The sequence below is a fragment of the Neoarius graeffei genome, chromosome 12, assembly GCF_027579695.1.
Source record: "Neoarius graeffei isolate fNeoGra1 chromosome 12, fNeoGra1.pri, whole genome shotgun sequence".
Lineage (NCBI taxonomy): Eukaryota > Metazoa > Chordata > Actinopteri > Siluriformes > Ariidae > Neoarius > Neoarius graeffei.
In genome coordinates this window covers 38,945,719-38,971,341 of record NC_083580.1, presented here as the reverse complement: position 1 = coordinate 38,971,341, position 25,623 = coordinate 38,945,719, and the positions used below count along the sequence as shown (strand labels likewise).

Below are 25,623 nucleotides of genomic sequence, written 5' to 3'. Positions count from 1 at the left end.
TGCTGGAATGTAGCGGGCGCCCCAAACAACCCAAAGGGGAGCATGACAAATTGGTGTAAACCAAACAGTAAGGAAAAGGCCGTTTTCTCTCGGGATAGAGGAGTCAAGGGGATCTGCCAATATCCCTTTGTTAGATCCAGTGTCGAATAAAAGCAAGCAGCGTCTAACCGATCAAGCAACTCCTCAATGGGAGGCATTGGGTATGCGTCAAATTTAGACACTGCGTTGACACTTTTTATAGTCCACACAGAACTGGACCGACCTGTCGGTCTTGGGAACCAGGACCACTGGGCTACTCCAGTCACTGTGGGACTCCTCAATTATGCCCATTTTGAGCATGGCCTTGAGTTCGTCCCAAGCCACCTTTTTCTTGTGTTCGGGCAAGCGGTAAGGGTGGGCTATGCACTACCACCCCGGGGGAGTTTCGATGTGGTGTTCTATGAGGTGGGTACAACCAGGAAGGGGCGAGAACACATCGGAAAATTCCTTTTGCAACTTGGCTACCTCCATGAGTTGAGCTGGTGAGAGGTGGTCTCCACAAGGGACTGGAGTGGTCCAAGATGTTCTCTTTTTCACCTCCGGCCCCAGCTCTGCCTTCTCCGGGACTACCGACACCAACACCACAGGGATCCCCTCATTCTAGCATTTTAAAAGGTTGAGGTGGTAGATTTGCAATGCCCCGCCGCTACCTGTTCGACTCGCCTCATAGTCGACATCCCTGACTTGCCATGTGACCTCGAAGGGCCCTTGCCACTTGGTGACTAATTTGGAGCTTGACATAGGCAATAATATGAGCACTCTGTCTCCCGGCGTGAACTCTCTAAGGCACGTGCCCCTGTCATACAGTCGGCTTTGATGTTCTTGTGCCTGCTGCAAATTCTCCTGGGTTAGGTGCGTGAGGGTGTGGAGTTTTGCGCGCAGGTCAAGAACATACTGGATTTCATTTTTACTAGGTGAAGGTCCCTCCTCCCAATTTTCCCATAGCACATCCAGAATGGCATGCAGCTTACACCCATATAATAATTCGAAGGGAGAAAACCCCGTGGAGGCTTGCGGGACCTCTTGTAATGCAAATAAAAGGGGCTTGAGCCACTTATCCCAATTATGCGCATCTTCACTTACAAATTTCCGGATAATGTTCTTGAGTGTTTGGTTAAATCGCTCTACTAAGCCATCCGTTTGTGGGTGATAGACACTGATGCGGATAGACTTAATCCCCAATAACCCATACAGTTCGCGCAGTGTGCATGACATAAACAAAGTGCCTTGGTCTGTCAGGATTTCTTTCAGAATCCCGACCCAGGAGATAAAACGGAAGAGCACTTCCACAATACTGCGTGCTGAGATATTACAGAGAGCACTGCTTCTGGATATCGCGTTGCATAGTCCACCAGAACTAAAATAAAGCGATATCCCCGTGCTGACCGATCTAATGGCCCGACGAGATCCATCCCAATTTGCTCAAACGGGGTCTCGATTAGAGGAAGAGGGTGCAGTGGTGCTTTTGGAGTGGCCGTGGCATTCACGGCATGCCGCACACCACCAACGGACATCCCCACGGATCCCTGGCCAATAGAACCTGGCCATTATTCAGGCTAGTGTTTTATCTTGCCCTAAGTGTCCAGCCATGGGATTAAAGTGAGCCACATGGAATATGAGTTCCCTACGGCTCTTTGGGATTAACAATTGGGTTATTCATTCATTAGTTTGAGTGTCCTGCGTCACTCATTACAATCTATCTTTAATAACAGCAAAATAAGGGAAGGTCGGTGCCGTGCTTGGCTGAAGAGTTTGACCATTGATTACTCTCACTTGGTAAAACGCATGCTGCAAAGTCTCATCTCACGACTGCTCTAATGGGAAATCCCCAAGGGAATCCCCAAGAGAGGGAGGAGGAGCTAGCTGCTCCTCACTCTGATGCAGTGTTGACGTAGACGGCTCTGTGACAGCTTCTCCAGTCAATGCCACACTGAGATCTTCCCGTGACCTACTAGTGCAGGACCCACTACATGTTAAATATTCCATCAGCTTTTTAATCCCTGGCCAATCAGTACCCAAAATCAAGGAGTAGGTGAGACGAGGACTAACCGCCGCCTTTACTCTATGCATTTGGCCCAGGAATAGAATACGGACAGACACTAAGGGATAATTGTGAACATCCCTATGCACACACAACACTTTCACCACTTGTGCTCTCCCCAATGCCTCACCTTGCACCAGGCATTGGTGAATTGAGGTCTGATTACAACCGGAATCCACCAAAGTGTGATATGTATCCCCTTGAACACTTACCGGTATGCGATACGTTCCGGCCCGATCGGGGGCGGTTTCTGGTGGTTTGGGGATCCGGATTACAGCTCCCACCTCCCTTGCGGAGCTCCGACTCTGGAGATGCTCCGATTCCCCGCCACGCCAGTACACTGGCCCAGGCTTTCCCTCTGCACTGGTATTATGGGTGTTACTCACATGAGGAAGAGACAACACAGACATGGAAGAGGGAGATGGGAGGACACCACAGGTGCAACGGGCTGGCTGGGGAGGAGCCGGCTGCCACCTCCATGGCAGGGGAATGGGGTGGAGAGGGGGACGAGAGATAGGGGGAAAGAGGGAGAGAGAAAAGAGGGGAGGCACCTCATCTGCCTGCCATCTGAGCTGCCTCCAGATGGTCCTCTGCCAGCTCGATGGCTCGTTCCAGCGACACCGGGCGATGACACTGGACCCATTCCGCCGTTCCTTCCGGAAGTCGAGAGATAAACTGTTCTAGTGCCACCAGGTAGATGATCTAGTCAGCGTCGCAGTCTTCTGCTCTCAGCCACCGCTGGCAGGCGATCTTCCTGTTGGGCCAGCATCAAGGCTTTGAAGCGTTGCTCTTGTTCCTTTCAGAGGGTGATCAGCGCTTAATGCTGGTTCTGCTGGGCGGTAGTGAGGGCAAGGATGAGCTCTTCGAATGGGGAGGACTCCATGGGGTGGCTCCCTTCTGTGCTCCCGGGTTTCGGCACCACTGTAGCAGTTCCTGATGTGGGTGGAGCATAGAAGCACGGCAGGTGAGAGTTGATGTTCACACACAAACACTTTATTGAGCTTTTCAGCTTTCACTCACTCACTCACTCACTCACTCAACACGCACACATGCGTTGTGGTCGGGAGGGAGCCCCTTTTCTCTGCTCTCTCTCTCCTTTTATGCTCCATCCCTGTAACACACACACACACACACACACACACACACACACACACACACACACACACACATATATTAATTGACAGCAGGTGGAATGACTTAGCCACTTACCTTCCCCGACCCCGCCCTCCATTCACAGACTGCTGCTTGGCCATGCCCCAGCTGCCACAGGGTGATGTCAACAGGTGATTGTAATCACGATTTGGTACAAATTCAGTATCCAGGAAAGGCCTAGTCTTTGAGGAGCAAACATGGGCCAAGGATCTCCAGTTTGTCAACAAAGCATGATAAAATTACTGAAATGTTTTAAAACAATGATCCTAAAAGAAAGATACAAAGGAATTTGGGTATTTCACTCTCTTTGGTGCATAATATAGTAAACGATTCCAGGAATCTGAAGGAATTTTGGTGTGTAAAGGGCAAGGGTGCAAAGCAGGCCATGATCTCCAATCCCTCATATGTCAGTGGCATCATTAATCTATAGCTGATATAACCACATGGGCTCAGGATTTCTTTGGCAAACATTGTTCAACCACTACAATCCATTAACACCAGTTAAAATTTTACTGTACAAAAAAAAAGGAAGCCTTTTGTTAATTGCATCTAGAAGTGCCATTGACATCTCTGGGCTCAGAGGCATCTGGGATGGACCATCACACAGTTGAAATGTGTATTGTGGTCACACAAATCAGTATTCCAGGTAATTTTTTTCTCAGAAATGGATGCCACGTGCTCCAGACCAAAGACAAAAAGGACCATCCAGTCTGCAACAAGTCCAAAAGCCAGGGTCTGTCATAGTATGGGGTTGCATCAGTGCCCATGGCAAAGATAATTTACATTTATGTGATGGCAGCACTAATGCAGAAAAGTACATTGAGATTTTGGAGCAACATATGCTGCCTTCAAGACAATATCTTTTCCAGGGTTATTTCAACAGGGCAATGCAAAACCCCAGTCTGCCCATGTTACAAAGGCATGGCTGCAGAAGAAGAGGGTTTGTTCCCTCTGTCCTCAATAGAAAATGTGTGGTGAACTTTGAAACTGAAAATATAATGACAACCCCATACCTTAAGACCTGTTTGCAGGAAGAATGGGACAAAATAACACCTGAACCGCTTCATCGCTTGGTGTCTTCAGTCCCTAAACATATTTTAAGTGTTGTGAGAACAAATGGCAACATTACAACGTTATAAATGCTTTCCCATTCCAATTTTTTTTAAATGTGTTGCAAGAATCAAAACTGAAAGTTTTTATATTGGAAAAAAACAACAAAACAAAATTCATGAGGTAAAACATCAAATATTGTGCTGTTATATTGTTTTGAGTGCAATGGAGGTCAAAATGATTTACAAATCATTGTTTTCAGTTTTAATTTTAATTTCAACATATTGTCCCAACTTTTTTCTGATTTGGGGTTGTAATTGTATAGCCAGGTGGATGTAGCATGTGTAACAGAGTTGGAAATGTCCTTGGTGAATTTCACTAAAAATATTTGGTTCTTGTGATTTATACGAGTTTGGAGCCACCTGGTGGTGTATTCTTGCAGCTGCAGTAGGTTGGGTTTTTGCACACGACGCTTACTCCAGCTAGAAAGAGTTGTCTACGCTGGAGGTAAGTTCAGTGGTATAATGCTCCGTGTATATCCATAATTGTAATATTATAAATGTGTGCATACTAAGGTTTGCAATTAAAAATGTTGTTTTGAGTAATACTGCTACACGGTCATGGAGTTGCAAACGATTGTGCCAGGGGCGTGTTTAGCCTATTTTTGGGGGTGCTCAAGCACCCCCAAAAACGAGCTCAGCACCCCCTAGCTCAGCACCCTCAAAAACACTGCTTTTGCATGTAATTTTCAGAAATAAGTGCCCTTGCGCACTGCGCAATGAATGTGTGTGCGGGCGTGTGTGTGTTCTTGAATTCACCTGTTACGTGATAGTTCTATGAGCAGTAAAATCCCTCTCCTCCTTGCGTCCCCTCTGATTGGGTTGCCTGTCCGTGCGAGTGCTTGCTACGACATGGTGGTTTTTTTTAACTGGATTCCACACCGATGAGGAACTCGAAGTAGCACCTGAGTATTATTGGCATAGCGAGATGTGAAGGTACGGACTGGAGTTACGGTACAATTGTTAAACACAACACAATAATATGCATAATGCAATATTCCCTGGTCTATGAACAGAATGATAAAAACCACATTTATCATCCATATCGAGATACTTTTGTGCAGAGCTGTACAAGTGCTACGGTGCTAGACCACCGTGTGTTAGTCAATTTTATTTAATGTAACATAGCGTTTACGTTTGCTTATCATTTATATATTTATATATTTATATTTATATATTTATCATAAAAACACCATAATAATTAGCAAATTAATCAAAACAGACACTGAAACGTACATGCACGAAGCAAACAATGAAACAAATGACTATCAAAAGAACACGGCCAAAATATAACAAATAACAAAAAATATAAACTAATGTAAAATCATAATAATACACACTATTATTACACAATACACAATAATTAACAATTACCACTGTTCAAAATGAATAGCTCCAACATTACAAATGCAGTAGTTGTTAGGGTTGTGCTGGGATTCGAACCTGGTTCGTTGGTGTGATGATCCAGCAAACCCCCACTAGGCCACCAGGGGAATGACTCAAATGCAGAGGCGTGAGGCGGAAGTAGAAAAAGTAACAAAAGGTTTATTTATACTATGTACACTATATACAATCCAGGGCAAAACAAAAAAAACAAAAACAAAGAGTATAATTCAAAAAGAAAAAGGCAAAAATGCAAAAGCTCAGAAGATCCACAAAACACAGTACAAAGGAAACTGGAGATAAACATAACAGCACAAAGACTCCGTGACAAGAGGACTGAACTCAGGGGTATAAATACACAAACTAATTAAGGACACAGGTGAAGATAATTAGGACTAAACAGGCAATAACAAAAACACAAAACACAGGAACAGTGGCGGCCTCTAGAGGCCAAAATAAACATGACACAAAAAGGAAATAACAGCGGCCTCTAGAGGCCAAAACAGTCCAAGTCCTAACAGGACCCCCCCCTCTAGGAGCGTCTCCTGACGTTCCCAGGGCGATCCGGATGGGCCGAATGGAAGTCCCGACACAGTTCTTTATCTAGGACATCCCGAGCAGGAACCCAGCAGCGCTCCTCAGGACCATAGCCCTCCCAGTCCACCAGATATTGCAACCCGCCGCGGACCCGGCGGGAGTCAAGCAGGCGATGCACAGTGAACACAGTCTGCCCCTGGAAGATGCGGGGGGGTGGGGGGTTCCTAGGGGCAGGGGCATACGTAGACGTCAGTACAGGCCGCAACAGGGAAACATGGAAAGTGGGGTTGATCCTCAGAGTCCGGGGCAACTGGAGCCGGTAGGAGACAGGGTTCACCCTGCGCACCACCTTGAAGGGGCCAATGTAGCGAGGAGCAAGCTTGCGGTTCTCCACCCGCAGCGGAAGGTCCTTAGTGGACAGCCAAACCCGCTGCCCAGGGCGGAAAGTGTGTGCAGGTCGTCTGTGGCGGTTGGCCTGAGTCTGGTTGGTTCTGGAGGTCTGTATGAGGGTCTTCCTGACCTTGCTCCAGGTCTTGCGACACCGTCTCACATATTGGTTGACCGAGGGCACCCCCGCGTCCTCCTCCTGGTCCGGGAACAGAGGTGGCTGGAACCCGAATTGGCACTGGAATGGCGACAGCTTGGTGGCCGATGACTGCAGGGTGTTGTGGGCGTACTCTGCCCATGGCAGCCAGGTGCTCCATGATGTCGGGTTATCCATAGCCAGGCCTCGCAGGGTGGTTTCCAGGTCCTGGTTGAGCCTCTCCGTCTGACCATTGGACTGTGGGTGAAACCCAGAGGAGAGGCTGGCAGTGGCTCCGATGACCTTGCAGAACCCGTGCCACACTCGGGAGGAGAACTGGGGCCCTCGGTCTGAGACGATGTCCTGTGGAAGACCAAAGACTCGGAAGACATGATTAAATATAAGTTTCGCTGTTTCAAGAGCAGAGGGGAGTTTGCACAGAGGTATGAAGTGGCAGGCCTTGGAGAATCTGTCAACAATGACCAAAATGACCATGTTACCTTGTGACTCAGGGAGACCCGTGATGAAGTCGACTGCCACGTGGGACCAGGGACGCCGGGGAATGGTCAGAGGATGCAGGAGACCCTGGGGACGCTGTCGTGGGTTCTTGGTTCTGGTGCAAACCTCACAGGACAGGACAAATGACCTTACTTCCTGCTCCATGTTAGGCCACCAGAAGCGTCTTTTCAGGAAGTCCAGGGTCCTCCGAGCTCCCGGGTGGGCGGTGAGAGGGGAAGAGTGACCCCACTGGAGAACCTTGGCCCGGGCTTGATGTGGGACGTACAAGAGGCCCGGTGGCCCCGTCCCAGGACCGGAGTCCTGGCGTTGGGCTCGTCGAACAGCCTCCTCAATACCCCAGCGGACAGGGGCCACAATCCGGGACACCGGGATAATAGGCCCGACTTCATTCTCCCTGTTAGTGGCAGAGAACAGCCTGGACAGTGCGTCAGGTTTGGTGTTCTTGGAGCCGGGACGGTACGAGAGGGTGAAGTCAAACCGACTGAAAAACAGGGCCCACCTAGCCTGTCGAGGGTTCAGTCTCTTGGCTTGCTGGAGGTACTCCAGGTTCTTGTGGTCAGTCCAAACCAGGAATGGATGTTGCGCTCCCTCCAGCCAGTGCCTCCACTCCTCAAGGGCCAGTTTGACCGCTAACAGTTCTCGATCCCCCACATCGTACCGGGACTCCGCAGGACTCAGGCGGTGGGAGAAGTAAGCACAGGGGTGCAGCTTTCCTTCCGAACGTTGAGAGAGTACCGCGCCGACACCACTGTCCGAGGCGTCCACCTCCACGATGAATGGTTGGGAGGTGTCCGGAAGGACCAGAATGGGTGCCGTGCAGAAGCGGGCCTTGAGGTCTTTGAACGCCTTTTCTGCCTGAGGAGACCAGCCATAAGATCCACCTGTCCCTTTGGTGAGGTCTGACATGGGTGCTGCCACAGAACTGAAGTTCCTGATGAACTTGCGGTAGAAGTTAGCGAATCCTAAGAACCGCTGAACCTCCTTAACGGACTTGGGAGTAGGCCAGTCCCGGACGGCCAGGGTCTTGGCAGGGTCCATTTGGAGTTGGCCTGTCCGTACAATAAATCCCAGAAAGGAGACCTCGGGAACATGAAATTCGCATTTCTGGGCCTTGGCGAACAGATTGTTCTGTAGCAGCCTCTGGAGAACTTGGCGGACATGGTGGCGGTGCTCCTGCATGGTCTTGGAAAAGATAAGGATGTCATCGAAGTAGACAAAGACGTACAGGTTAATCATGTCCCTTAAGATGTCGTTGATTAGGGCCTGAAAAACAGCTGGTGCGTTGGTGAGTCCGAAGGGCATCACCTGGTATTTGTAGTGCCCAGACGGGGTGTTAAAGGCAGTCTTCCACTCGTCTCCCTGTCAGATACGGATGAGGTGGTATGCGTTCCGTAGGTCCAACTTGGTGAAGACGGTGGCGCCTTGGAGCAGGTCGAAAGCAGTGGACATCAGCGGAAGGGGATATCGGTTGCGCACAGTGATCTTGTTCAGGCCCCTGTAGTCAATACATGGTCGAAGCCCCCCATCCTTCTTGCCGACAAAGAAGAAGCCGGCACCAGCAGGTGAGGTGGAGGGTTGAATGAACCCAGAGACCAGGGCGTCTTTGAGGTATTCCTCCATAGCCTTGTGTTCTGGCTGAGAGAGGGAAAACAGTCTGCCACGAGGAGGGGTAGTCCCAGGGAGCAAGTCGATGGCACAGTCGTAGGCCCGGTGCGGAGGAAGAACGGCGGCCCTGCTCTTGCTGAATACTTCCTTGAGATCCCAGTACTCTGTGGGAACTTGAGATAACTCGGTGAGATCAGGGGGCTCGGCAGGAGACACAGGAGAGCTAGAGAGCAGACAAGAGGCATGGCATGCAGGGCCCCATTCCACAACCTGGCTTGTTACCCAGTCTATGCGAGGGTTGTGGCGAGTAAGCCAAGGAAGGCCTAGAATAACTGGGAACTCAGGTGAAGGAATCAGGTGCAGGGATATTTCTTCCTTGTGACCTTGAGACTGGAGGAAGACTGGAGAAGTAACTTGAGTGACTCTTCCATCACCTAACGCTTGGCCATCGAGGGCAGACACAGACAGAGGGACTTCAAGAGGTGCAGTAGGTATATTGATGCTTTGGGCGAAGTGAATATCCATAAAGTTCCCAGCCGCCCCTGAGTCTATCAAAGCTTGACAAGAGTGGACAGACTCACCCCAGGAGATGGAGACCGGGATGTAGATTCCTTGGCCAGGGAGTCCGGGAGAGAGGGTAGGCCCCGTCACAACCCTCCCTCGGCTGGACGGGGCGGTCCTTTTCCCAAGAGTTTGGGACATGATGCTCGGAAGTGACCAGGCTTGCCACAGTAGATGCAGCACTTGTCCCTCCTTCTGCGCTCCCTCTCAGATGCGGAGAGGCGAGTACGACCCACTTGCATGGGTTCTGGACAGTCACTGAAGGAGGTAGACGGTCTCCAGGTAGAGGTAGGGAGGCTGGGGGGGCTCAAGGCTTGGTGGCGTTCTCTCATCCTGTTGTCCAGACGAATAGCATGTGAGATGAGGGTTTCGAGGTCACTTGGGCATCCAATAGAGGCCAGACCATCCTTGATGGGGTCAGACAGACCATGGTGGAAGGCTGACACCAGGGCAGTCTCGTTCCATCCACTTACTGCTGCGAGTGTTCGGAACGAGATGGCGTAATCTGCGACACTTCCTCCTTGCCGGATGGACATGAGCTTTCGGGCTGCGTCGGTACTGATGTCTGCCTGGTCGAAGACCCGAAGCATCTCTTCAGAAAACAGCTGGAAATCAAAGCACTCAGGTCCCTGTCTTTGCCAGATAGCAGTAGCCCAGGCTCGCGCCTTACCAGCTAATAAGGTGATCACAAAGGCAATCTTGCGGCGATCCGTAGTGTAGGTGGTAGGCTGAAGCTCAAAGGTGAGTTGACACTGGGTAAGGAACTCTCGGCACTCACTGTGCTTGCCGTCATACCTCTGTGGTGCAGGAAGGCTGGGTTCGTGAGGTGAAGAAGGCAGCATGGCAGGAGGCACTGGAGCAGGAGTGGGAGCTGGATCAGGAGCAGGAACTGGATCAGGAGCAGGAGATGCAGGCAGAGATGTCAGCTGTGCCAGGGTTTTCCCAATTTGCTGAAGCAGTTCCTCGTGGCGAGCAAGGGCCTCACGTTGGCTGGTGAGCGTACGTCCATGGTCGCTCCGAAGCGTGTCAAAGCTGCCATAATTCCCTGAAGGTTGGCCGGGTAGACAGTTGAAGCAGCCTCTGCTGAGTCGGTCATGACGGAGTCTTTCTGTTAGGGTTTTGCTGGGATTCGAACCTAGTTCGTTGGTGTGATGATCCAGCAAACCCCCACTAGGCCACCAGGGGAATGACTCAAATGCAGAGGCGTGAGGCGGAAGTAGAAAAAGTAACAAAAGGTTTATTTATACTATGTACACTATATACAATCCAGGGCAAAAAAAACAAAAAACAAAGAGTATAATTCAAAAAGAAAAAGGCAAAAATGCAAAAGCTCAGAAGCTCCACAAAACACAGTACAAAGGAAACTGGAGATAAACATAACAGCACAAAGACTCCGTGACAAGAGGACTGAACTCAGGGGTATAAATACACAAACTAATTAAGGACACAGGTGAAGATAATTAGGACTAAACAGGCAATAACAAAAACACAAAACACAGGAACAGTGGCGGCCTCTAGAGGCCAAAATAAACATGACACAAAAAGGAAATAACAGCGGCCTCTAGAGGCCAAAACAGTCCAAGTCCTAACAGTAGTAGGTCTTGTTTAGTTAAAAATATAACGTAAATATTTGTCAGTGGTTGTAAATGTGTAGATATCATAGTTTATTGGGTCAGCTTCTGTTAAAACATTGCATAAGTCTAGTCTAGTCTTCTTGTCTAGTTAAGTTTAGTCTAAATGCGGAATAAATGTGGAAACACTGTCGTTCAAGCCAGGCTCCTCTGTCAGCTCTGGGGGCTAAGCACCCCCAAAGATCAGATGCTAGAATCGCCCCTGGATTGCGCATTAATATTGTAATGTTATTTTGGAATGATCATTTCTGACCACGTTATGAACTTGCTAGTCGGTTCGCTGCTAGTCAGAGCACACTTTGTATTCTTTGTTGTTGACCGTGGACAGTAAGCTAACTATCTCAATCATTCCGTGTAGGTTACAGATCTACAAATGTACAGCAGCTGCATTGTATTATTTTCTGTTTCACCAGGTAGGCGTTGTCATTACTTTTATGTCTCAGAAACGTAATTGAAATGCAGAAAACTGAGGTGTATTTTGTCTCGTTGCTTGTCTGATTCAATTCTCCCTGTAACTTTAAGGAATCAAATATTAAGTACTGTTGATGTTTAGTGTGGATCATTTCAAAGTAGTTCTTGTCCTGTTCATTTACCCAACAATGGAATGTTGTAATGGAATGTCCCGCTGTTTAATGAGGGAATGTTATCGTAGAATGTTTGCACTTGTTGCGTGTGTAAAAAGAAAATGGCTCCGTGTCTCACTTTGATAATTCTTAAAGTTAATCACTATACGATCACACTCCAGCTAGAAAGAGTTGTCTACGCTGGAGGTTACAGATCTACAAATGTACAGCAGCTGCATTGTATTATTTTCTGTTTCACCAGAATAAAAGTGAGTTGGAGCCAGTCCTTGTCCGTCCTTCCTTGCCTTCGACCTGCTGCTGAACGCGGTCTGTTACACATGCCCAGCATGGAAAACCAATAATCTACAATGAATGTAACCAATATTTTCCTGCTATAATATTTAGCTTACAATGGCATGTTTGCACAGTAACAGGACAATCATATAATATGTAAATTAGGATGATGAGGAGACTGTTTTAAAGTGCTCTAATGTAAAAGATTCTCACTTGTCCCTGGAAGCCCCTAGTGCCAGCACTATGGGGTCAGCAATTTACAGCATGGATTGCAAAATAGAGGCCACAATGATAAAGAGGATGATGCTTAATAGAAAGGCCCAGTGGATTACTTGCAGCTCAATTACCCCTGTCTGTACAGAGAGAATCAGTGAAGTGATTCCTTCTCTCATTCCCCTGAGAAAACAGAGGAAGAGAATCTATAACCTGTCAGGCACCAACAATAATGTGTATAACAAAATATATCAATTGTTTATTAATGTTAGTAAATAGACATCAACTTATTAAGCCATTATTAAGATATCAACTCTTATCTGATATCAAGATGAAGCACAAGATTTAAAAAGCCTCGGGGTGATTTAGCACAGATGGAGGAAAAAATTACCTGTGCATGGTGTTGTCATTCATGAAGGCTCGGTAACCTTGTAGGTAGAAATTGCAGAGTGTGAGGATGCCCAGTGTCACAAAAGACATGGTGAAGACCAGCCCCAACAATGAGCATGGAGTACAACAGAACTCCGCAATGCTGCACACACATACAACTGTGATTTATGTCCACAAGCCACAAAAATAACCCTTACACTTTCCTGTATCTTAGTGTGTGCTTTATCTGAATGACTTTATTAACTCATCTCTATACACATCATAATATACATTTTCTAGACACTACTGATATCAAGACAGACAGACAGACATAGATAGCCTTGTACATCTGGCCAATTTTGTGTAGCATATAAATGGCACAGTGATGCTAAAAAGAAAGCACAAGCTGGAACTAGACTGCATTTCCACAGAGAAAATGCAAAGTGTGCTTGCTCAGCTGTAGCAAAGGGTCACCGACAGAAACTTGATCAGACATGAGAGCTCATGCTGCAAAATCTTTTTTCACATGATCTACAGAAAGTGTGTGTGGCAAAGTGTGTGTAGTGTGTGTATGTAGTGTGTGTGGCAAAGTATGTGTGTGGCTGCACACTCTAAAATCTAGGTTTAAAATGGCTCAATTTGCAGCATGACATGACACTTCGCAATCTAAAATCTTTTTTTTTTTTTTTACATGATCTACATGGTGCTGGCTAGATTAACAAAGAGAGCGTGTGGCATGGTTCAGGACAGACGTGTCAGAGTTGGAACGGTGTCCATATGTCAAAAGCTGTACGAGCAGTAGCGGTGCCAAAAAATGGGTGAACAGGAATACTACTACTACTACTACTAATAATAATAATAATAATAAAAGTAAGCTTGAGAAGAACAGTAAGGAGAGTTATTAGTGTGCTTGCTGCACAAATCAGTGCTTTATGCTGCTTTGTGCTTAGCAAGCACACTAATAACTCTCCTTACTGTTTTCCCCAAGTAGCCATGAGTCCACCAAATGAATTGTCTTTAAGGTGCATAGCGCAGAGACCTGTAAAATAAAAAGTCTTTGTATTAAAAAAAAAAACATCGACACCATTCCACCTCTGGCACGTCCAACCTGAACTGGTGTAATGCACTTGTATACATCATCATCATCACGGCGGCCGCAGCCGAGTCTCACGCCTGGCGCGCCAATCCAGCTTGTCAGCTATGCAGTCGGCGAGCTCTGTGGTAGAGACCACACCAACATCCCTCTTAAGGGTGTCAACGAAGGTAGAGGGCGGTCTACCCCTGCCTCTCCGCCCATGTCGGGGCTCCCACAGGACGAGCTCCCCAGCCAGGTTGCCGTGTCTGTGGCAGTGGCCTGCTAATCCCAAACACCTCCAGGCAATTTTGTCTGAAACTCTTGGGAGATCGCCGTACAAGATCTCATTTGGTACCAGGTCCTGCCAGTGGACATCTAGGGCTGTCCGAAGCATCTGGGTGTAGGATCCATTGATTGATCACTCAAGAGTGGAAGTAAGCGACCAGCACTCACAACCATACAGTAGCACAGATTCGACAGTGGCAATGAAAAGCCTACATTTCAGCTCTTGGGAAACACTAGCCTTCCAGACTTTGCTCATGTTGTTAAGAGCTTGCCAGGCAAGGGCCTTGCGGAATCTAATATCGTGCTCTGTCGAGTTTACCCAGCAGCCAAGATACTTATAGTCATCTACTTCATCAAGGTCATTCCCGCTCTTAGTAGTAAGGGGCATCAATGACACGTTGCAGGACAGTACCTTAGTCTTCTTGGCGTTTAGATGGAGACCAACACACAGGCACTCTTCCTCAACATGTGCTAGGAGACTCTGTGCCTGATTGAAATCATTGGACAGTAAGGCTATGTCATCCGCAAAGTCCAGATCTGTGATGACTCTGCCTGGGATTCGACGCGAGCATCTAGGTGTGATCATAAAACCCAAATCTTGCTCCTTACCCCCTATAGCCTTTCGGAGAACATAGTCCAGGACAATCACAAAAAGGAATGGGGCTAAGGTATCCCCCTGGAGCACACCAGCACAGATTTCGAACTCATCAGTCTCCCCATCGGGTGTCACAACCTTCGCATGAGTACCTGAGTACATCTCACCAATAACTCTTAGTAAGTTGGGAGGAATACCATAGGCCTTTAATATCTTCATCATCCTTCCATGATGGATATAATCAAAGGCTTTCTTGAAGTCTACAAAGGTAACGACAGCAGAGAGGTTGTTCTTTCGTGCTTCAAGTATTCGTCGCAGGGCGAGGATGTGACTAGCTGTTGTCCTTTTTTCATGGAAACCATTTTGATTATCTCGGAGGAAGGAGTCAATCGGGTCTCTGATGCGATTCAATATCATCCGATTGTACATCTTCGCGATCACACAGGTTAGGCTAATACCACGGTAGTTGTCAGTGTTTGACAAGTTGCCGGTTTTAGGTACTGGGAATAGGTCCGAGACCGACCACTGGTCTGGTTTATTACTGAACATCAGGGCCTGATTACAGAACTCAAGTACTATATCATCAAGATCACAAGCCTTGAGAACCTCGGAGGGGATCTTGTCAGGTCCAGCGCTCTTTCCCAACCGTAAGGATGTCTTTACACAGGCCAACTCATCAATGGTAAAAGGGCCGTCGTTTATGTCCAGATCGGCCAGAACTACATCATCAATCAGGTAATCGTCATCCAAGTCTTCCACGACTGGTGGTTTTCCCAGGAGATTCTTAAAATGAGAAAACCAGATGGAGATTCGATCTTCTGGGCTAGCACCTGGTATATTTCCCGCATGGTCAGAGTTCTTCTTACGGCCACTTATCTCGTTAATGATTTGCCATGCTGTGCTGTATTGCAAGTTATTACTTGCAAACTCTATTCTTTTGACTTTTTTGTCGACGTCTTCTGCCATCAGGCGATCATAGATGCTATATAGGGTTCCCCTGGCATTGACAAGGGCCTCTGCCTGTTGTTCTTGGTTGTCAGGGTTGAGGAAATCCTTTTGCTCTAAAATCTTGTCGATCTTTTCTCTAGCCTCTACAACATCGAGATGGAGGGATAGGCGCGGTTGTTGGTGCTTCGACTTGCGAGGGATACAAGTTTCAGCTGCAGCAGCATCAGCATCTATAAATCTCTGGTAGATCGCAGTAGGGTCCTCGGTGTCAGGCCCTAGGAGAGAGAAACGATTTCTTACTTCAATGGAGTATTGCGCTTGAAGGTTGGATCTTGTTGCGAGAAGTTTCCAGTCGTATGAGACCCGTTTGTTGTTGGGTTTGGGCACTCGGAGACTTAATCGGACCTTCATTGAGACCAGTCTGTGGTCCGAGCCCATGGCTTCAAGGGGGTTATATGCTTCAGCGTTGAGAACACTATTACGCCACTTTCTGCGCACAGTAATGTAGTCAAGTTGGCACCTTGCTTGGGTGCCTCGGTCAAGGAAAGTCCACCTTTTTCCCATCCGCTTTTTTAAAGTTTGCGTTGGCAGCTAGGAGATTGTGCTCTGCTAAAAGTTTTGCAAGAAATTCGCCATTTCTGTTTGTGGTATCGTGGAATGGGAAATGTACATCCTCGGGACCAAGTCTTGCAATAAAATCCCCAAGAATGATGAGAAAGTTGTGAGCTGGGGTGTCACGTATGGCTTTGCGCAATTGGTCGTAAAACTGTTTGATCTCACTGATGTCTGAAACATTTGTCGGTGAGTACACCACTATAACGGTGGTTGCAGGATTGCCTGCAAAGTCAGCAAGAAGAATTCACTGGGAATATGAGCAAATATTGCTTAGTGCTTTCTTTGCTCTTGCGCTAAGTAACATGCCTACTCCTCCTACTGCCGCCTGTGCATCATTTCTCCAGGCTGATATAGTGACAAGGTAATGGTCTTCTATACTCGAGAATCGAAATTCAGCTTCAGCTTGGTGGACTATGTGATGCTCTTGGATTCCCAGTATCTCAATACCAAGTACACTAGCATGGTATGCAAGCTCCGTAACTCTGGAGTTTTCTCGAATAGTGCATGCGTTGAAGGATGAAATAAAGTATGCTTTCCTGCAGCGCAAGAGTGCCTTGTCTGCAATGCTGGGATCGGATGAGCCCCTTCCCAGAGGATTTGGGGGACCATCGTCATACGGTCTTTCTGTCGGCTGACCAGCACTAGCTTCCATGGCTAAGTTCCTGTCCACTCCCGGGACTGGAAGTATAGGATTTGCTGTTCTTGAACTTTCCATAGTGTGTAACTTTACAATGCGAAAAAGAAAAAGGTGATGGGGTCGCAACTCCACACATCACCATCCAACAGACTGTTGGGATTTTTGTATCAAGGTTGTCTCCCCTAGATCCACCGAGATTCTGCAAATAACAGGGGTGGCGCTTGGAGCCACATTGGATGGTCTTCGACAAGTGAGAGGCTAGGTGTTGTGGCCCCAGATGGAAGTGAGCCATATTTTACGCATCACATGTCGCTGGATATGGGGAGATCAGTCTGGGACTCCAAGTTGGTAATGGCCAACCAGAAAGGTATTACTCCTCCAGTGATCCTTACTTGTATACAGCTTTTGGATATATGCACTCGTTCTCTTGTTCTTCTCTTTTTTCCCCATAGAAAATTAATGGGGCTCACAAATCAAATCGTCCTTCTCAGACACACTTTATTAGAGACCCACCAAACTTCATATGACCTCATGAAGTTCTCAAGACCCACCAAACCTCAAGCCAACTCCCTCAACACATACTCTGACCTGCACCCATCTTTTCCTTTCTTTTTGCTCATCCCGTTCCCCCATTCACTTCCATTCATTTTTCCCCCATTAAAATGAATGGAGTTTCAGGAGAAAAACTTAGTGTCATGTCATACTGCACATTTTGTGCTCTAAAATCTGTTTTAAACTATGCCACACTCTCTGTTAATCTATCCAGCGCCATGTAGATCACGTAAAAAAAAAAGATTTTAGACCACGAAGTGCCATGTCACACTACGAGTTGAGCTATTTTAAACCGAGATTTTAGAGCATGAAGCTACACACACACACACACACACACACACACACACACACTTTGTGTAGATCATGTGAAAAAAAGATTTTGCAGCGCGAGGTCTCATGTCTGATCCAATTTCTGTCGGTGACCCTCTGCTACAGTTGAGCAAGCACACTTTGCATTTTCTCTGTGAAAATGCAGTCTAGTTCCAGCTTGTGCTTTCTTTTTAGCATCATTGCGGCATTTGTATGCTACACAATGAGGCATACTTATTTAAAACCTGATAAATTCGGTAAAAATACTTGTAAAACTAGCAAAACTATGATGAAAACAGAGAATACAAACAGCTGAGTTGCTCCAAGCAACCACTACCTGGCGTCATTGCATATGTCACCACAGCAGGAAGCCCATCTGGCATTTTAAAGAAAATTCATTTTTCTCAAACACTATTTGGTCTCCAAAAATGAAAGTTTGATTTTGAACTCTGTGACTACTTTTACTTAAAATAAGTTTGAGAATAAATCTGCTGGAGGATCCCTTTAATTATTGTATGAATCTCTCAAAGTAATGTAAGACCTCTCTTTAAGCTGTATAGATGATAATCACATTTTTTAAGATACTTTTCAATAACCTAACCAAACGGAATAAAAACAACCAAACGTGTCAGTGGAAAATGCTGGCTCATTAAAGAGAGTGAGTAGGACCACCCTTTCAATAACAAATTTAGGCTACTTCCTGGGACCAATACAGATGTTTAGTGGCAAGTCTAGTAAATGTATAAAGTATTCAGTAAGACTTAACACTGCTGTTAAGTAGACAATTATTTAACTAGCAACGTTATGGACATCAACTGAGTCAACTTTATATCAACATAAAGTGCGTGAGGCAAAATACTTTCTCTATTAAAAAACAGTGAAATTTTAGCTCCATAAAAGCATTTGTCTTATTGTGGCATAACAATGCCACAGCCATCTGTGGACAGGAGTCCAAAGGAACATAACTGGCTGTGCTCTCTGGGTGGGGAGGTGCATTACCCTTTCAGCTGTCAATCAGAGCAACACTAAACAAGTGTGGGTGTCTCAGCTTATGAATGTTGAAAAGGGGCAGATAGCACTTTCCTCCTTAGTGTGTTCAGCTGCCCTATGATGCCATGTGAGCAGCAGTTTGAAAAGATGCATGGCTGGCTTAATGTGTCAAGGAGGAAGCATATGCTAGTCTGCTCGCTCCCTGGCTGGTAGCTGTCACATGCTATGTGAGAGCTACAAGTTGGTAGGATTTGGCAAATAACCAAGTTGTAGAGACAATTTGGTAAAAATAGCAAAGGATACTGTGAACGTATTCTAAGCTGTCTTTTGCTGTCAGACCTGGTCAGGAAGAGCAATAGCAATCTCTCACGTGAAGGAGGTTGGTCCTGTGTGGTGAAATATGTGTAGATCTGCAAAGTGAAGAGCACCAACCAGAAGCACATGAAGAGCATGGGCAACATGAGCTGATTCCACAAAGACATACCCAGAGCCAGTAGCCCATACACTTCCACCACCTACAGAGAGAGAGAGAGAGGGAGAGAGAATGAATATGTGAGTGAGAGTGCAAGTGAGAGAAATAAACAAATTTGATGACAATTCCTTGATAAGAAAATGTAATTTTACATTACTATATGCATTCACTGTCCACTTTAATAGGAACACCTGTACACCTGTTCATTTATGTACTTATTCAATCAGCCAATCAAGTGGCATTGGCACAATGCATAAAATCATGAAGATATTGGTCAAGAGCTTCAGTTAAAGTTCACATCAAAAATAAAAAAATATGTGATCTCTGTGACCTCAACTGTGACATGGTTGTTGGTGACAGATGGGATGGTTTGAGTATTTCAGAAACTTCTGATCTCCTGGGATTTTCACACAACAGTCTCAAGTTTACACAGAATGGTGAGACAAACAAACAAAGAAAAAACACTGACTGGACAAACAGTTCTGTGGGTGGAAATGCCTTGCTGATAAGAGGAAAATAGCCAGATTGGTTTGAGCTGCCAGGAAGGGGCTTCCATTGGCACTTGGAAGTTAGAATTTTCTATATTACTGCATCAATTATTGAGGAAAATGATCCAACATGACATATCATTGAGTGGCAATGGTTTTATGCATTGTGCCAATGCCACATGGCTTATTTACTAAATGCATAAATGAGCAGGTGAACAGGTGTTACTGACAGTACATGCACAGAAATATAGTGATCAAAAATGTAGAAATTGTATGAAGGCCATACATGATCAGATAACTGCATGAACATTCAGGTGAACAGGTTTTCTTATTAAAGTCGACTGTGCGTGTATATTTAAAAGACACACAACACAATACAGATTTTACAGTACAGGCAAATAACAGACTACTAGAGAAGATTTCAGTAGGATATGTATCCTGCAACATCTTGCACCTGTGCAAGCTCCCGGTAGGCATTCTTGGCCAAGTTGTAGGGTACCAGCAGGTTAGATGCAAGGAAGTACATCACTTCAAGCCCAGTGAAGATCATGGCAAAACGGTTAATGAAGACAATAGTTTCCAAAGGGACAAGGCACAGACGGGCCACCAGGGGGAGGAGGTGAGCTGAGAACAGCCAAATCTGTTTCGTCTGCATCACACAAGAGCATAACGTCTCATCTCATCTCATTATCTCTAGCCGCTTCATCCTTCTACAGGGTCGCAGGCAAGCTGGAGCCCATCCCAGCTGACCACGGGCGAAAGGCGGGGTACACCCTGGACAAGTCGCCAGGTCATCACAGGGCTGACACATAGACAACCATTCACACTCACATTCACACCTACGGTCAATTTAGAGTCACCAGTTAACCTAACCTGCATGTCTTTGGACTGTGGGGGAAACCGGAGCACCCGGAGGAAACCCACGCGGACACGGGGAGAACATGCAAACTCCACACAGAAAGGCCCTCGCCGGCCCCGGGGCTCGAACCCAGGACCTTCTTGCTGTGAGGTGACAGCGCTAACCACTACACCACCGTGCCGCCCAGAGCATAACGTACACATCACTAATTGACCTGGGGGGCACGGGCGCAGATAGAGGGGGGGACGGGGGGACTCGTCCCACCCAGATTTAAATTCACCTCGTTCGGTCCCCCCCACTTATAGGGAGGAAAAAACGTCTATGCTGTCTTTCTTTGCATAAGGCAAACCTCACGGAAAAATCAAAAGACTAATTACCATTCGGTTTATTGAGGTGCACGGCAGTGTATACATAGTTGCAACAACTCACATAAAACAAAGACTGATATTCGGTTGGTTGAGCTGCGCAGACTGCACAGGTTGCGAGCTCGAGCTTGGTTGCTATGGAAACCCACAACAAGTTTGACAGGCATATCAGGGTTGGGGTTGGTTTGCTGGCAGCTTTGTCCCCCCCAGTTTTTTGTCCCCCCCAGTTCAAAAAACATATCTGCGCCCCTGCTGGGGGGGACGACAAGGCATGCAATTTTTTTTTTCTTTCTTTTCTTTCTTTTTTATAGTTAGCAAACACTGACACGTGGATACAACCTAGAGAGGATACACAAATGCAAGACACCACACAAGATTACTTGAGATATGCATTTGCAGTGAAATTTGATCAGACTCCATCTGCATCCACTACACATGCAAACAAACATACACTGTCAACTTGAATACCACATACCATCACTTTTTAATGAGGACCAAAGCTGTGTTCATCATGGAGCAAACAGCCAGAGGAAAGACTTGACTCTGTCACCCACTTCTTACTTTATCATCAAAGAATGCTACATGAGGGCAAATATGTTTGGTTTATGCAAGAAGATGGGTAAGAATTTAAAACATCAATATATTGATCTGAACTAATAAAAAAAAACTGCAAGTCAGCAAACTAGATGACTAGCAGCTGTTACCTTCAAGGCACCTCAAGTGCCCTTGACTGTTTGGTTATTTGTACCAATTTATGTGTGTGTGTGTGTGTGTGTGTATAAGTGTTTAGTCTAGTTCATATCTAGAGTGTTTATACTGTTTATATTGTCTGTTTGAGTGTTTAGTCTGTCTTGTTCTTATCTAGTGTTTATACTGTTTATTCATCTCATCTCATCTCATTATCTCTAGCCGCATTATCCTGTTCTACAGGATCACAGGCAAGCTGGAGCCTATCCCAGCTGACTACGGGCGAAAGGCGGGGTACACCCTGGACAAGTCGCCAGGTCATCACAGGGCTGACACATAGACACAGACAACCATTCACACTCACATTCACACCTACGGTCAATTTGACTGTTTATTTATACTGTTTATATTGTTTGAGTGTTTAGTCTCTAGTTCCTATCTAGAGTGTTTATACTGTTTATATTGTTTTGGGGTTTTTTTCAATTATTCTATTTTTATTTATAGACTGGTACCAAAATTCAAAAAAAGTGCTTATTTAAGGAGTTAAAGGCATTTTTGAGACAAAGTCAGCAAACAGTCTTATTTTGTCAATTTGGGTGTGCCGAATTCAAATCTGCAATATGCCGAGCTCTATCTGACCTCTGTTGACCTCTAGAGGTCATTGAACTTTGGGCCTGTAAACGTCTCAGCTGAACCCAGTTTCTCAGCTTTCTAAGGAATGAAATGTACTAAAATGATTAATGAAGTTAGCAAATGGCCTTGTTTGTTAAATGTTTGGGTGCTGAATTCATTTTTCATTTGTAAAACGACATATGACCTCTGATAACCTCAAGGTCATTAAACTTGGCCTATAGGCCTATGCATTTAACAGCATTTTTAAACTGACTTTACTCCCCCAAAAAGAATATGAACAGACAAAAAACAAATAGAAAGGAACAAATACAACATTAAATGCCAGTCCATGTACATGTGACTTACTTTTCACAATGAGAATGCCTAGGCGATCACCTTACATAACATTGCATTACATTTAGCGGTTATTGCTTATACAAAGCTACTGAAAAAAGGACAGATTCAGCAGCATACAAAATGTGGGGGCATACAGGGTATACAGGTTAATCAGGGTTAGTATATATGAGAGTTTTTTTCTTTGTTGTTTGTTTTTTGTAAAGGCTTTACCCCGTTTAAAACAAAACAAAAAACAAACAACAAAGAAAAAAACTCTCATATATGCTAACCCTGATTAACCTGTATACCCTGTATGCCCCCACATTTTGTATGCTGCTGAATCTGTCCTTTTTTCAGTAGCTTTGTATAAACAATAATCGCTAAATATAATGCAATGTTATGTAAGGTGATCGCCTAGGCATTCTCATTGTGAAAAGTAAGTCGCATGTACATGGACTGGCATTTAATGTTGTATTTGTTCCTTTCTATTTGTTTTTTGTCTGTTCATATTCTTTTTGGGGGAGTAAAGTCAGTTTAAAAATGCCGTTAAATGCATAGGCCTATAGGCCAAGTTTAATGACCTTGAGGTTATCAGAGGTCATATGTCGTTTTACAAATGAAAAATGAATTCAGCACCCAAACATTTAACAAACAAGGCCATTTGCTAACTTCATTAATCATTTTAGTACATTTCATTCCTTAGAAAGCTGAGAAACTGGGTTCAGCTGAGACGTTTACAGGCCCAAAGTTCAATGACCTCTAGAGGTCAACAGAGGTCAGATAGAGCTCGGCATATTGCAGATTTGAATTCGGCACACCCAAATTGACAAAATAAGACTGTTTGCCAACTTTGTCTCAAAAATGCCTTTGGGTGTCACAATTCTGGATTTTGGTACCAGTCTATTATTGCATTGCCAGTTTGCACCGTGGGTCAGAGAGGACTGATATTTCATCTGTGCTGTATGTCGAGCATGTATAGCATATTTGACAATAAAGTTGACTTGACTTGACATGAGATGTTACAGACAGAAATGAATTAAACGCACTCCATTTGAATATTTACAAACTTGCCTGCACAAATTTAGTATAACTACATAAACTTCAGGCTTGGTTTGAAGTTCACACGCCTTCAGTTTTTTGCATACTATGGCATTATAGATTTAATTTAAACCGGAGCAAACTTACTTTTTTGTGGCCAATCTACATACCTACACATAATAATCTACAATAACAAAACAAAAAAAAACATGTTTTATTTGTGTTTGCAAATTTATTAAAAAACAAAAACTGAAATATCTCATTTATATATGTATTCAGGCACTCTAAATTGAGTCCATGTGAATCCAGTTTGCTGTAATTATTTTCAGATGTCTCTAGAATATGACTGGAGTTCGCCTCTGGCATGTTCAATTGATTGTAGGCATATAACCATTCACTCAATTCACGATTTGATTCAATTCATGATGTTGGGTTCATGATATGCTTTTCCCACAATATATTTGAAAAGAATTAAATGAAAATTTTATTACCAAAAAAAAGCCACATTTATTTACCCATTTTATCAAATTAAATATTCCTTTTGTCAAATTAAAAAAAAATCATTTTCTTAATAACCAATGATAATTATTTACCCACATTTGTAAAAAAAAAAAATTAAGTAAAACTAATAGTGGAGCACAGCCCCATACTTGAGAGAATATGGTAATGGATTGATACGAACGTGTACCACCACAGGGAACCCGACCGTAAGTGCAAGCAACGTATCTCAAACACCTGAGAACGAAATTTGTATCTTTATAGAAGATAGATGGGTTTTTATCAAGCAGTTAGTTTAAATTTGTTTAAAAAAACCAACAACAGCAACAAAAATGTGGGATTATTTACTAACACACTGTCAGCTGGTGATGGCTGCAGACGGATGTAAGTGCAGGAGGGTTTATTTACAACACAGGCGGGCATAAAAATCCAAACGTTAGGCGAATAGCAGTCTCATAAACAGGCAAGGATCATCTCATCTCATCTCATTATCTCTAGCCGCTTTATCCTTCTACAGGGTCGCAGGCAAGCTGGAGCCTATCCCAGCTGACTACGGGCGAAAGGCGGGGTACACCCTGGACAAGTCGCCAGGTCATCACAGGGCTGACACATAGACACAGACAACCATTCACACTCACATTCACACCTACGGTCAATTTAGAGTCACCAGTTAACCTAACCTGCATGTCTTTGGACTGTGGGGGAAACCGGAGCACCCGGAGGAAACCCACGCAGACACGGGGAGAACATGCAAACTCCACACAGAAAGGCCCTCGCCGGCCCCGGGGCTCGAACCCAGGACCTTCTTGCTGTGAGGCGACAGCGCTAACCACTACACCACCGTGCCGCCCGAGGCAAGGATCATCTGAGGCACAAACAGAACAATATAGATGCAAGGTGAAAGGCAGAGTCAAAAACCAGAGTGCACACAGAGATACAAGGCTTAGCACCATGAGACACAGGGAACAACAAGCATACGTTGCAAAGTCCTAGAGTTACCGCAGTTATGCTTGTGCTCTGATCAGGGACAAGTGTATGCAATTATTAGGTGCATGCAACGTGTTTAGAGCACAAAACATGCATGGACGTGAGTAACAGTTTGAAGTGTGTGGTTGCGTACGTACGGACACGACCACTAGACAACAAAATTTGTATCTTTATTTACATCAGATAGATAGGTTTTTATTCAGTGGTTATTTTTAGTTTGCTTTTTTTTTAATAGCATGGGATTATTTACCAACGCATTTTACAAAAACATTCATGACAGTGTCATATAAAACAGTTTTATTAGTCTACTAATTGTTGGACAATTGATAGTTTCGCTGTGACTGTACTCTAATCCGGAACAGGTGCATGTTAATTAGTCCTAATGGCGTGCGTGTGCTTTGCAGTTTGCAGCAGCACACAACACATGTGGACATGACAGATGTAACCAGACAACTGTTTGACATATCAAGTCTGACAATCGATCGTAACTATACAGTAATAATGTAAAGTGAAAGCACTGATTCACTGCTGTTCACCAGGCACCCAGCAGAGCAGCATCAATAAATGTCGTGGTGTTGTTTCTGGCGCATGATATGCGGTGTCAAAGAAAGGAATAAATATGTATTCGTAACTGCAATGCAGATCACATTATTGGTATCACTGTTACAAGACAACGTAGCAATTTATTGATGTGAAATACTCTACACTACACAATTCACTTTTTCATATGCTACAG

The 25,623-nt window shown here is 45.2% G+C and overlaps 1 pseudogene; it reads right to left on the bottom strand.

Annotated features, from left to right (window-relative positions):
- The window catches only part of LOC132894742 (RING finger protein 145-like), a 49,591-nt pseudogene extending 25,670 nt beyond the window's left edge, over positions 1 to 23,921 (bottom strand).
- Positions 23,922 to 25,623: the final 1,702 nt, after the last annotated feature.